Consider the following 14936-nt stretch of genomic DNA (forward strand, 5'->3'; position numbering starts at 1 on the left):
AGCAGAGAAGGTTCACGAGAATGTTGACAGGATTTCAGGGTCTGAGTTACAGGGAAAGGTTGTGCAGACTGGGGCTTTTTTCTCTGGAACGTAGAAGATTGAGAGGGGACTTGATAGAGGTGTTTAAGATTTTAAAAAGGACAGACAGAGAAATGTGGATAGGCTTTTTCAATTAAGAAAGGGGGAGATTCAAACTAGAGGACATGGTTTAAGATTGAAGGGGGAAAATTATAAGGGGAACATGAGGGGAAATTTCTTTACGCAGAGGGTGGTGGGGATGTGTAATGAGCTTCCGGCAGACGTGGTCGAGGCGGGATCATTGGTTACATTTAAGGAAAGACTGGATCGATACATAGATAGGAGGGGACTAGAGGGGTATGGACCGGGTGCTGGTCAGTGGGACTATGGCATGGACTAGTAGGGCCGAACTGGCCTGTTCTGTGCTGTAAGTGGTTATATGGTTATATATATCAACTCTACTGAAATTACATTAACCCTACTTGATCCAACTCTATTGACATTTCATTAACCCTATTCTATCCATCACGGTACTGACATTACATTAACCCTACTCGATCCAACTCGGTACTGACATTACATTAACCCTACTCAATCCAACTCTGTACTGACATTATATTACCTCTATTCAATGCAACTTTAATGGTATTACATTAAACCTACTCGATCCAACTCTGTACTGACGATACATTAACCCTACTCAATCCAACTCTGTACTGACATTACATTTACCCTACTCAACCCAACTTTGTACTGATGATACATTAACTCTACTCGATCCATCTCAGTACTGACATTACATTAACCCTACTCAATCCAACTCTGTACTGACATTATATTAAGCTTACCTCATTCTCCCTTAATTCTGATCAGTTCCTGCCAGATCTCACCACATACATGAACCATTGTACAATGGCCAATTTGCATCCATTTGGAGCACGTGAGGAAGCGAGAGCAGCCCCGAGGAAATTCCACATGATCACAATGAGAACAAGCCAACTCCAGACAAGGTCAGGATTAAACCCAGGTAACTGGGGGCAGGAGCCAGCAGCTCAATGGCATATCATGGGAGACATAAATTTAAATTTAGAAATTCAGCACCTGTAAGAGACCCTTTTGGATTATGAGCCTGTGTCGCCCAATTACATCCAATTGACTTACAATGTTTTGAAAGGTGAGATGATAACAAAACACCTGGGAAAAATCCATGCAGACATGACGAGAATGTACAAACTCTTTATAGAAAGCAGAGGATTCGAACCACGGTCCTGATCGCTGGCACTGTAACAGCATTGCATTAACCGCTGCACTAACCATGTCGCCCTTTGGATAGAAAATGGTCCTTTTGATGCTTGACTTAATGTAATGTCAGTTACAATAGTGAATCCACTTCCGAAGATAGTTGATTGACTATAAATCACTTTCAGACCTTCTGAGAGTGTTCAAAGATGCTGTGTAACTGCAAGACTTGCTCTTTGGACAGGGAAACATATGTACCATCACCACAAATGACTCAATGATGCATTTTCAGATGATTAACAATAAATTTTATGCATAGCGTCATATATTTCTTTGAAACGGATCTAGCTGTTATACCCCTTGTCACAATAATTACTTTGTATATTTTCTTCAGGATAACAGTACGTAGAAAATTGTCAATGCCATGTTGCACATACTTTAGCAACAGCAAAAAAAAAAGTGATTCCTCACTAATAATAATGATAAATGAAAAAAAAACACTCAGCAGGACAGGCAGCATCTGTGGAAAGAGGAACCATTACATATTCAGGCCCAGGAACCTTCATCAGAATGGAAAGCACAGGGATCAGGCTGAACATGATGTTAAAACTCTGCTGCTTCACTTATCTGTCTCGAAGCCTCTTAATCGTATCTGCTACCAACATCCCCTTGGCAGCCTGTTTCAGGTACGACCACTCCCTGTGGAAAAAGCTTGCCTTTCACGTCTCCATTACACTTTTCCCCACCACCCCGCTTTGACTCCTGAGAAAGAGATTCTGACTACCCTGTCGATAACTCTCTTAACTGTATAAGCTTCAATCAGGTCACCCTGCAGCCTTCAGTGCTCCAGAGAAAACAGCCCAGGTTTGTCCAACCTCTCCTTTTGCCTCATCCTTTCTAATCCAGGCAATACCTTTGTAAATCTCTTCCGTGGACCTCACAATCTTCCTGGAATGGGGTGTCCAATCCAAGGGCAGCCTAATCAAAGTTTTATATAGCTGCAACATGACTTCCCGACCCTTATACACTGGTCAATGAAAACTAGCTGCCATGTGCCTCCTTCATCATCTTAGCAACTTGAGTGGTTGCTTTCAAGGAGCTATGGGCTTATCCCTGGGCTTAACTATGCTTTAAATGACCTGAAATTAACCTTAGACTTGATCTCCCAAAGTATAACACCACACATCTGTCTTTGAAAATCCTCTACATTTACAACAACTCCACCAATCTTTGTGTCATCTGCTAATCTTTCACCTAATTCATCTATACATATCACAAACAACACCAATGTTGGTGGAATACCACTGCTCATGGATCCTAGCACCAACTTTGCTAATGGACTATTGTTTACCAAAAGTAACATGCGGTCATGTAGTTTTGCAAGCAGAGAGAGTCAAACTGGCTTTCTCTCAGTCTCATTGTGTGTGTGTGTGTGTGTGTGTGTGTGTGTGTGTGTGTGTGTGTGTGTGTGTGTGTGTGTGTGTGTGTGTGTGTGTGTGTGTGTGTGTGTGTATTTGTGTGTGTGTGTGTGTGTGTGTGTGTGTGTGTGTGAGAGAGAGAGACATACACACAGAGAGCACTTGACAGTGACACCCAGCAGAAGTTGCTGGGACTGAAGGACAAGATGGCAAGCTTTTAGGAGACAGTCTGGTTGAAGCTCTTGTGGCTTATGCAAGAGGAGAGGACTGGCTGTCTAATGTTTCACTTGGAATAAGGGAAACAGAAAGAAACTCTGTGGTGACCTGAAAGAAAGAGGTAATCATCTGGAGAACCCTGGTGGGGAAAGTTTCGTCAGCAAGACACTGAGGTGATTGATGAAAGTACATCAGTTGTGGGTGTCCTGGAACAACACATCTCTCTCTGAAAACTGACAAGAACCTTAATGAGCGGTCATCATTTACCTTTCGAGCACCAAAGCCTGGTGAACTTTATACATGTTAAATTCTGTGCACAGCATAAGAATTGCCTGCAACCAGTGAACTTGGAGGAATGAAAAATGAGAGTGGACTGAGAACCAAATAATTTTTCTGAACTTGACATACATGTCCGCTTCGTATTAGAAGTGGGTGAAGTTAGGTGAAGTAAGTAAATAGAGTTAAGTTAAAGTGTGATTCTGTTTGCATGTTTAAAGAGAATTAAAAGGAACTTTTGTTTAAGTAACCCTTTGTCTTGGTGAATATCTATTGCTGCTGGGTTTTGGGGTCCTTTGGGCTCGTAACACAGCCCAATAGGTCAGGCTGACAAAAACCACAATTAAATACAATGTAGATGCCTTCCAGGGTCAATTAGTTTCACAACTAAACAGCAAACATCCCACGTGCTTGAAATGCATATTTGTTAACCATCTGCTTTTAAAGCAATAAATACAAATAAACAAGAAGCCACTAAACCAGTAACTTTATGTTGCAACTCATAGCTTTGGTTTTGGGAACAAGGTTCCTCTAAAGGTTCAGGAAACAGGATGTAAGGAAAGCAAAGAAATATTTTACCAGTTCTTCGTTCTGGAACTCTGGATTGTACTGCGCCATGTCCTCTGTTGGCGGTTGCTGAACTAAACTTTTACAGACGAGCCAGGTAGCCAGGCCAGCAACAAACATTCCAACATCTGGAGCAAAGAGTCTAATAATGTTCCCAGCATCTGCCCCACTCACACTGTGAAGAAAGAAGATATGCAGCTTAAGTAAATGAACAGTTTTACTATAACACAGTATTTTACATAGCAGGCACACTTGGTATTAAAACACGGTTAACATTTCCAGCTCAGGCAATGATGCTTAATGAGGCATTAGATAGAACGCTGAAACAATAGTACCCCAATCCAAGTGAAACCAGCAAAGCGTTGATCACCAACTTTCAACTCACACGCAAAGTCTTTGTGACTCAATTTGAATCCTTTTCTTTGAGGTGCCTCCATCCATTATTTTTCCAGGATCCCAAATCAAACGCCATTCCCACCCAATATCGGGAGGCTGATCCAACAGTTGGGCAAACTGCATGGGTAGTTTGCAAGAAGCAACAACAGAAAACAATTATTACAACATATCGCGATTCCTTCCTTTTCTCCAATGTGTTGCAACGGTCACTGGTGGCGCGGTCAGCGTAGTGGTTTAGCACATCATCGCTACGGCGCCGGTGACCAGGGTTGGAATTCGGCGCTGTCTGTAAGGAATTTGGATGTTCTCCTCGTGTCTGCGCGGGTTTCTTCTGGGTACACCAGTTTCCTCCCATCGTTCAAAAGACCCACCGAGGGATGTAGGTCAATTGGGTGTAATTGGACAGCATGGGCTCGAGGGCCAAAAGGGCCTGTTACCATGCTGCGTGACAAAGATTGTGGACTATTCTGGGGGGGGGGGGGGGGATAGAAAACTAAAATTGTATTTGATAAGGGGCCCTGAAATTCTAACATATTCCCCACAATCACGATCCTCAGATAAAGATGTAAATAGCTAATTGCAATAAACAGCCTTTAGAATATCTGGTCGCAATCACTTGGAGTGGGCACATTGCTGGGGCTTATAGTTGAGCAGTATATCACCAGGATTGGGGTGATAGAGTTATTGGGAGAGAAAGAATAGGTTGGGTCTTTATTCCTGGAATGTTGAAGGCTGATGGGTTGATTTGGAGAGGTAGATAAAATTAGGAAGAGCAGGGATAACATGATTATCACACTCTTTTAATCAATTCTAGAACCAATGGGCATAGATTTTAAGGTGAGAAGGGAGAGATTTGAGAGGGACCCACGGGGCAACCTTTTCACTCAGAGGTGGTCCTTATCTGGAACAAGCTGCCAGAGAAAGCTCGAGATGTGGGGACAATTATGACAATCAAAAGGCGTTTGGATAGGAAAGGTTTACACAAGAGTATGGGCCAAATGCAGGAAAATGACTGAGCCCAGTTGGCATGGACGAGTTGTGCCTAAGGGCCTCTTCTGTGCGGTGTGGATCAGTGACTCTGGAATTGCCGAAATAGGCAAAAAGTGTGCAGGGAGAGGTCGAACAGGCTGGTATTGTGGAAAAAGGCAACCAAATTGCTCCTAAAGGGTCTTGACATCACTTGTACCTATGTCCCAACGTCTTGGTACTATCCAACGAGATGGCATTAATATCATCTTCTCCAGTTCTTCCCTTTTCCCTTGCCTCTTATCAATTAACACCTCTTTTCTATTGGCTGGGACACTTCCCCTCCTTTCTCTCCCAGTCTTTGTCCAAGCACCTTCCTGCTTTGGGCTCAGGCCCAAAATATCAGTAATATATCTTTATCTCCTATGGCCACTGTGAGACCGGTTGAGTTCCTCCAGCATTTACTGTGTACTTTTACTACGATCACAGCGTCTGTAGACATCCATGTTCCACTCCAGACACAAGAATACGATGACGATGAAGGGTTAGCGATCGAGTGTAAGCCATAGGTTTTAGATAAGACTTCCTGAAAGTCTGATTCGCTCTTGGAAACAGCCAGTTGAAATACTGAAATGCATAGTTGTGTTCCCCTAGAGAAGATCACTTACAATTTAAGGAATAAGTACAACATGTTTTTGCAGGTATGGGAACCTTCCCTACAAAGTGTAGGGTTGAATACTTAATAAATAAGATATTGATTCTATTTATTTTTCTTCCCTTCATTTTTATTCCTTTTATTGAGATCCAGACAAAAATAATTGGTCCACATTTTTTGGTGGAATTGGATTTCAAATCTCAATGGCCCCATGCTTCTTTTTTCTGTTCTTTTTTCTTTCTTCCTTCTTCCCTTTTCTTCATTTATTTAGGATTTTGTTGGGGGGTTGGTGGGGGGATAGGGGCTATATTTGGAAGAAGTATCAATGATTAATTCACATTTAATTATTTATCTGTGATGGTAATTTTGTTTCTTTTTGTTGATAAAAATTTAAATAAAATATTAAGTACACAGACACCGTGGTTGAAATAAAAAAAACACAATGCTGGGTTTGGAGTATTGTGTTCAGTTCTGGTCTCCAAATTATAGGAAGGATATAGATAAGGTGGAGAGGGTGCAGAGAAGATTTACCAGGATGTTGCCTAGCTTAAAATACATAGAGTACAGAGAGAGATTGAAGACTTTTATTCATTGGAACGTAGACGGTTGAGAGGGGATTTGATAGAGGTGTTTAAAATTATGAAGGGAATAGATAGACTAGATGCAAGTAGACTCTTCCCCCTGAGAGCAGGGGAGATTGAAACAAGAGGACACAAGTTGAGGGTAAGGGGGCTTCTTCACTCAGAGAGTAGGTGGCTGAATGGAATAATCTTCCGGAGGAAATAATTGAGGCAGATCAATTCTTTCATTTAAGAGGAGGCTGGATATATACATGGATAAGAGAGGGTTAGAGGGTTATGGGTGGAGAAAAGGCGGGGGGAGCTAGTGGAGTTGTTTGAGTGAACCAGTGTGGACTTGTAGGGCCGAGATGGCCTGTTTCTATGCCATAAACTATTATATGGTTATAAGATCGGCAGGTCAAACAGTGTAATTTACGTAGCAAAGATAAAGACACATAACCAACACTTCTCCAGCATTGGGTTTTTACTTCAACCATGGTACCTGCAAACTTTAGTGTCTTACCTCGGTCTACTGCAAAATTCTCTTCGAGGGATGTCTATTCCGAAAGTGTTCTCCAAAATGAGTTCTATGGGATTCTCTCTTATTGCTCCCCATCGGTAATCCCTACTACTCTCAAGGTCTACGACCATGCACACACTCAGACTCACTTCCACTGCCATGGGTTCAAGCCCCAAACGTCTGGTTACCATTGCAACATAAAGGACCTGCTGAGTTTCTCCAGCTTTGTGTTCTTACAACAGAGTTTTACTTCGATTTAGAGATCATGTTCGGCACAGGCGCGTGGGCCAAAGGACTTGCTCCTCTTCTATGTTTTCTGTTCTGAACTACATCACATCTTTTACCTGAAGCGCTGTGCAACCAGTAGAAGCATAGTCTATATGGTAATAGCTGAAATCTAACACTGAATTATTTTATCTCATGGATCAACTTCAAAGAGCATTTGATAATCTCCAGCTAACCTGTTGTGCTTTTGTGATTGCTAACAAAGACAAGATAAATTGGAAAGCACCGATTATATGACCTCAATTGGCAAGCGATAAGGAGTGAAATATATCTGAACAATAGCCCAGATAGAGTACTTTGCACAATTCGTCTGACCCTTCACTCACAGGAGAATGAACAATGTTCTAATCTAATGTGCAATCTGTTGGCCAAGAGTGAGCAGCTTTTTTTCATATATTCAGCCATGAGTGAACTGTAAACCTTAACATATGCATTGCAAATGCTTATAAAGTGTTTCGTCTTTAACACAGATGCAAAAATCAACAGAGTTGGGAGATGAAGCCTTTTTTTTAAAGGAAACCAAAAGAGAACAAACTGCCCCTCGCACCAAAAAGACGCATTCATTTCTACATCTGTTTTGCAATGTGAACAAATATTGGCAAGATATCGCTCACCCTGTCGGCAGCAAACACAGCAATAAAAATAGTACTAGTCCTCCACAAACATTCACACAGGATCTCACAGTACTGTCTGGATGAGATTTCCATGCGCCCACAGAAGAGCAGAGTTCTGCTGAACTACTCAGTCCGCAAAAGGGCTGCTCATAACATTTATTATACATCGGCCCCAACTGCATCATGCTTAAACTTTCGACTCCTATAACCCACTCCTTGACTGGTCCCCTACGGAGTGACCTGCATTGTTCTCCCACAGATTTCAGATTCAGTTTTCATATTTATTGTTAGAATATATACATGCCATGACATATAACCCTGAGATTCTTTTTCCTGTGCATGAGGCAAAATTACCACTTTAGTAATCCAAAAACAACTGTATACAATTTATATGTGTAAACAAATAAAGAAATGTAAACAAACTGACTGTGCAATATAGAGAAGGAATAAAAAAAATGAAGTGCAAAAACAAGAGTCCTTAAATTGAGTCTCTGATTGAGTTTATTGTTGCAGAATCTGATGATGGAGCTGTTCCTGAACCTGGTGGTGTGAAGCTCCACTCCCCTCTCAGTGCAAAAAATGAAGTTGGGGCACTCACAATTGTAAGTGGGCAAGGATATTAGAGGGGGCTTATTCCCACACCCAGGACCCAGTTACAGAGCAGCATCGCAAAAGAGTTTCCTTCTTGGTAGCGAATGGCAGGTGTCATGAAAGCTTTTAAATTTGACTCACGTCCAAGTTATGGAAATGCATTCCAAGAAATTGAAAATATGCCTCAGGGTTCAAGGAAGATAAATAGCTGCCTTAAAAATAATCACACAATAAAATATATTATTGTTTAATGATGTGTGCTAAATACTAGGCTTTGTCTTGAATATATATATTTTGTAGGAGATTCATATGTAAGGCTCTTTGGATTATTATAATGAGCTGAGATGTTATTTTTTCATTAAATTAAATTTATAGATACAGAACAGTAACAGGCCCTGAGTGCACGCCATCCAAATACACCAATTAACCTACAGACCTTGTATGTTTTTGGCGGGTCGGAGGAAACCAGAGCACCTGGAGGAAACCCAAGCAGACATGGAGAGAACATGCAAACTCATTACATTCAGTGCCAGATTTGGACCTGGGTTCTTGGCACTGTAATAGCATTTCGCTAACTGCTTCACTAACCTTCCCACCTTTGATGGCAGGGACTGAGAGAACACTAAAAAAAATAAGGAAATTTATCCCATTGTGTAATGCAAGAACCTGATGCTTGGCACTTTTTTTTTTCACGGGCTAAATAAGCATGCCTGTGAAGGAAGAAATGGCATAGGTCGCCCCAATGGACTGATCATGCACTCTGCTAAGAACATAAGAAATAGCAGTGAGTAGACCATGCGGGCCATCGAGCCTGCTCCGCTTTTAATGATATCATGGTTGACCTGAAGGTTGGCTCATCTCCACTCACCTACCTTTTCCCCATATCCCTTAATTCCATACTACGTAAATATCTGTCCAACCTTGCCTTAAGTACATTTAGTGAGGTTACCTTCACTGCTCCAATGGGCAGCGAATTCCACAGATCCACCACCCTCTGGGAAAAGCCATTCCTCCTCATCTCTGTCCTAAATATTCTCCCCTGAATCTTGAGACTATGTCCCTTAGTTCTGGCCTTACCCACCAATGGAAACAACTTACCTACCTCTATCTTATCTATGCCTTTCATAATTTTATATGTTTCTATAAGATCCCCTCTCCTTTTTCTAAATTCCAGCAAGTACAGCCCCAGAATGCTCAATCTCTCCTCATAGGCCAACCTGCTCATCTCTAGATGGGTTCATCTGTGCTAGGAGTTTATAACACAAAGTTGCCACCTAATTTGCACAATTGGCTAGCTACTCAAAACTAATTAAGAAATGGAAAATATGCAAGATGTCAATCCTATTTGGTGCTGCACGACAAAGCATGTGGAATGTCAAGTTTGTTGTGATGCGTACCAGAGAACATGGAGAAAGTTTGGAGCAGCAAACAAAGTACTGAAGGAACTAAGCGGGCCAGGTAATATCTGTGGAAGGTAATAGGTTGACAACATTTTGGACCACAAACCTTCATCAGGAATAGCAAGAACCGAACAGTGGTCCGAATAAAAGGGAGAGGGGCAGGTGCGCCGGCTGGGAGGAGAATCACTTATTCCAGTTTCTCAGCACCTGCAAACTTCTTATTTACCACAGTGAGAAAGTGTGTTTGATGGTCAAACATGGCCAATGTCCAGATTCTTAACAGTGCAAGGGAACAAGGGGATCTTGGGGTTCAATTCCTTAGATTCCTCCAGTTTGTCGCACAAGTTGATAGGGTGGCGAAGAAGGGTGATGTCATTCATCAGGGGATTGGGTTCAAGAGCCATGAGGTAATGTTGCAGCTATTATAAAACTCTGGTTAGACCACACTTGGAATTGTGCGTTCATTTCTGATCGTCCCATTATAGGGAGGATGTGGAGAGGGGGCAGAGTAGCTTTACCAGGAGGTAGCCTGGATTGGAGGCCACGTCTTATGAACCAAGGCTGACAGAGCAAAGGCTTTTTTCTTTGGAGTGAAGAAGGATGAGAGGTGACTTCATAGAGGTCTACAACATTAGGAGAGGTAATAGACAGGATGGACAGCCAGCATATTCTTTTTCCAGGGCACCAATAACAAATACCAGCGGACACTGGTTCAAGGTGAGGTGAGATTATATCATAGAAACATAGAAAATAGGTGTAGGAGGAGGCTATTTAGCCCTTCAAGCCTACACCGCCATTCATTATGATCATGGCTGATCAGTAACCGGTTCCTGCCTTCTCCCCATACCCCTAATCCCCTTGGTCACAAGGGCCAAATCTAATCAACACTTAAATATTGAGAGGGAACCGGCCTCAACTACTTCCTGTGGCAAAGAATTCCAGACATTTACCACTCTCTGAGAGAAAAAATCTTTCCTCATCTCAGTCCTAAAAATCTTCCCCCTTATCCTTAAACTATGGACCCTGGTTCTGGTTTCTCCCAGCATTGGAAACAACCTTCCTGCGTTCTAGTCTGTCTAAACCCTTAAGAATTTTATGTTTCTATAAGATCCCCCCTCAATCTTCTAAATTCCAGAGAATACAAGCCTAGTCCATCCAACCTTTCTTCATATGCGAGTCCCTCCATCCCCGGTATCAGCCTAGTGAACCTTCTCTGCACCCCCTCCAAGGCCAGGATATCCTTCCTCAGATAAGGAGACCAAAACTGCACACAGTACTCCAGGTGTGGTCTCACCAAGGCCCTGTCCAGCTGCAGCAGGATCTCCCTACTCCTGTACTCAAATCCTCTCGCTATGAACGCCAACATACCATTCGCCCTCCTCACCACCTGCTGCACCTGCAGGCCCACTTTCAACGACTGATGCACAGCAACACCCAAGTCTCGCTGCATCTCCCCTTTTCCTAAACAGATATTATTTAAATAATAATCCTCTTTCCCGTTCTTACCTCCAAAGTGGATAACCTCGCAATTATCCACATTATACTGCGTCTGCTACGTCCTGGCCCACTCGCATAACTTATCCAAATCACCCTGAACTCTTCTAGCATCCTCCACACAGCTAACCCTGCCACCCAACTTCGTATCGTCTGCAAATTTTGAGATAGTGTTATCTATTCCCACATCTATGTCATTGATATATATCGTAAACAACTGCAGCCCCAACATGGAGCCCTGCGGAACCCCACTAGTCAATGGCTGCCATTCTGAAAAGAACCCATTTATTCCTACTCTTTGCTTCCTGTCCCTCAACCAATTCTCTATCCACCTGAGTACCATACCTCCTATACCGTGCTCTTTAAATTTATACGCTAGTCTTCTGAGCGGAACCTTATCAAATGCCTTACTAAAGTCCAGATATACCACATACACTCCACTGGTTACATCCTCAAAAAACTCTATTAGATTCGTCAGACATGATTTCCCTTTCACAAAACCATGCTGACTCTGTGCGATGATACTACTACTTTCCAAATGTACTGCAATTGCATCTTTAATAACCGATTCTAGCACCTTCCCTACCTCCAAATTCAGGCTAACTGGTCTGTAGTTTCCCAATTTCTCTCTCCCTCCCTTCTTAAAGAGTGGGGTTATGTTGGCCAGCCTCCAATCCTCAGGAACTAATCTAGTATCCAAAGAGGTTTGAAGTATTATCACCAATGCATCCACTATTTCCTGGGCTACTTCCTTCAATACTTTCGGATGCAGACTATCCAGCCCCGGGCATTTATCTGCCTTTAATCCCTGTAATTTAACTAATACAACTTCTCAACTTACAATTATTTCTTTTAGTCCCTCCGTCACAATAGATCCCCGATCCTCAATAATTTCCTGTAGATTAGTTATGTCTTCCTTGATGAAGACAGAACTAAAATAGTCATTCAGTCTGCCATACCCTTGTTCCCCATGATCAACTCACCTGTTTTTGTCCGTATCTGACCCAGATTTGCCTTAACTAGCCTCTTTCCCTTAACGTATCTATGAAAGCTTTTCCAGTCATTCTTTTCTGTTCCCTGCCAGCTTCCTCTCATAATCCCTTTTACCTTTCCTAATTAGTCCTTTTGTCCTCCTCTGCAGAACTCTGAATTTCTCCCAATCATCAGGGATATTATTCTTTTTGGCTAATTTGTAAGCTCCTTTAGATTTGACACTCTCTCAGACCTCCCTTGCTAGCTACGAATGCACTACCCTCCTCGATTTAATCTTTGCACAAACTGGGATGTACATTTTCTGCACTTGCTCCAGTTTCTGGCAAGAGATATTTCGCGCTTTATGATTAGTTATTTTTTGAATATTTTATTTAAAATCAATTCATGTATAACAAATAAAAGAAACATCACATTGTTACAGAGTCATTAATTAAATACATGTGGATTTGTATAAAGAAATAGAAAGAAAAATGGGAAAAAAAACTACAAAATGACCCCATCTTAACCCACCCCCAATCCCCATCCCCTTCTACCCCCCACTAAAAACTGTACTAAACTACAAAAAAAAACTAACTTACTAAAATGCATTTTAGTATGAGTAGATATTAAATTGGATCGCTTTAGGAAACGCTCAAAGATCCTAAAAATATTTAACCATATAACCAGATAACCACTTACAGCACAGAACAGGCCAGTTCGGCCCTACTAGTCCATGCCGTAGCAAATCCCCACCCTCCTAGTCCCACTGACCAGCTCCCGGTCCATACCCCTCTAGTCCCCTTCTATCCATGTAACGATCCAGTCTTTCCTTAAATGATCCCGCCTCGACCACGTCTGCCGGAAGCTCATTCCACATCCCCACCACCCTCTGCGTAAAGAAATTTCCCCTCATGTTCCCCCTTATAATTTTCCCCCTTCAATCTTAAACCATGTCCTCTAGTTTGAATCTCCCCCTTTCTTAATTGAAAAAGCCTATCCACATTTACTCTGTCTGTCCCTTTTAAAATCTTAAACACCTCTATCAAGTCCCCTCTCAATCTTCTACGCTCCAGAGAAAAAAGCCCCAGTCTTCACAACCTTTCTCTGTAACTCAGACCCTGAAATCCTGTCAACATTCTCGTGAACCTTCTCTGCACTCTGCACTTCACAAGAAAAACCCATTCTTTATTCAGGGAAGACTTCTCTGGTCTGGAGGATTCAAAGGAATCGAATATTCAAGCATACAGGCTTTAAATCTGTAAATGTATAGAATATTTCTCTCTCAAATTATGTGTAACTTTTTCTAATGGAATACAACTTTGAATCTCTGTTTGCCATCTTCTTAATGTTAAGGAAACATCTGATCTCCAAGTGATAGCAATCCATCTCCTTGCAAGTGCTCATTTAACAAATTTCAACGGAGAATCTTGATAAATAATATCAAGAATATTAGTTCTTGATATTAATTTGACTCCTTGCCCTTTCTTAGCTATCTTGGGAGTGGGGTGGGGGGCAATAGATTTAACATTGTATGTGGTGGCTGGTCCTTCCCTCATTGCTGGAAGGGCCATTTTGCTAAGTTCGAAAGATGCTGTCCCTCCCACTCATACTCATTGGTTGGCGATGTGGTGGCATGACTTCCTCTTGCAAAAGTAAAAAGGTGTTCTACTACTACAATGGATTTTAACTTTCTGTTTGTGGTTCTTTTCTCAATTATTTTCAAAATTTATAGATACATTATTTTTGGGTTTTTTTTCTCTCTACCCCATTGTTATTAGAATTGTTAGTAGTGGACTCCTCAACTTGGCCAGTGGACCTCATAGGGTAGGGCTAGATTATTAATTTAGCAATACAGGTATATGTTGCTTTTCTTTTGTTCCCTGTTTTCCATTTTAATAATGTGTTCATATATACTTTGTTCACTTGGTTATTTGATATCTGTAATTAGGTATTAATTTAATCGTCATTATCCATATGTACCTAGGTAATTTATGTATGTTAAAACCAATAAAAAAGATTGTAAATAGAAAGAAGGTGAGGGGCAGAAGTTACGAGGAGCTGTCAGGTAAATATTTACAGAGAATGCTAAGTGCCTGGAATGCATTGTTGAGGGGTGGTGGTAGAGGATTGTTCCCTTGGAGTTCTTCAAAGGCTCTTAGATAGGCTCATGGATGCAAGAAAAATAGAGGGTTATGGGTGTGAGGTAGGGAAGGGTTAGAGTCAGTGGTTCTCAACTTTTATTTTTCCACACACATGCCACTTTAAGTAATCCTTACACCATAGGTGCTCTGTGATTAGTAAGGGATTGCTTAAGGTGGGAAGGTTGAGAATCACTACTCTAGACCAAAATGTGACAAATATTTTGCATGAGAAAAATTTCCTTTGGAGTGTTGAAACCATGCACATAACGAGTCAATGAGGTATGATTAAAACAGTGGTTTTCAAACTTTTTCTTTCCATCCACGTAACACCTTAAGCAATCCCTTACTAATCATAGAGCACCAATGGCATAGGGAATACTTAAAGTGGCATGCGAGTGGAAAGTAAAAGGATGAGAACAACTGGGTTAGATTGTTGTGAAGTAGATTTACAGTGGTTAGCACATTGTGAGCTAAAGGGCCAATACCATGCTGTAATGTTCGATGTTTCTATCTTTCTAAGTTATTAATTGTCTTCTGAAGTGATTGGGCATTTCAGAGTGAATCGCATTGCTGTCGTCAGGAGTCGCCCACAAATACAACAGTTGGGA

The sequence above is a fragment of the Narcine bancroftii genome, chromosome 2 (assembly GCF_036971445.1).
Source record: "Narcine bancroftii isolate sNarBan1 chromosome 2, sNarBan1.hap1, whole genome shotgun sequence".
In the NCBI taxonomy this organism is placed as follows: Eukaryota; Metazoa; Chordata; class Chondrichthyes; order Torpediniformes; family Narcinidae; genus Narcine; species Narcine bancroftii.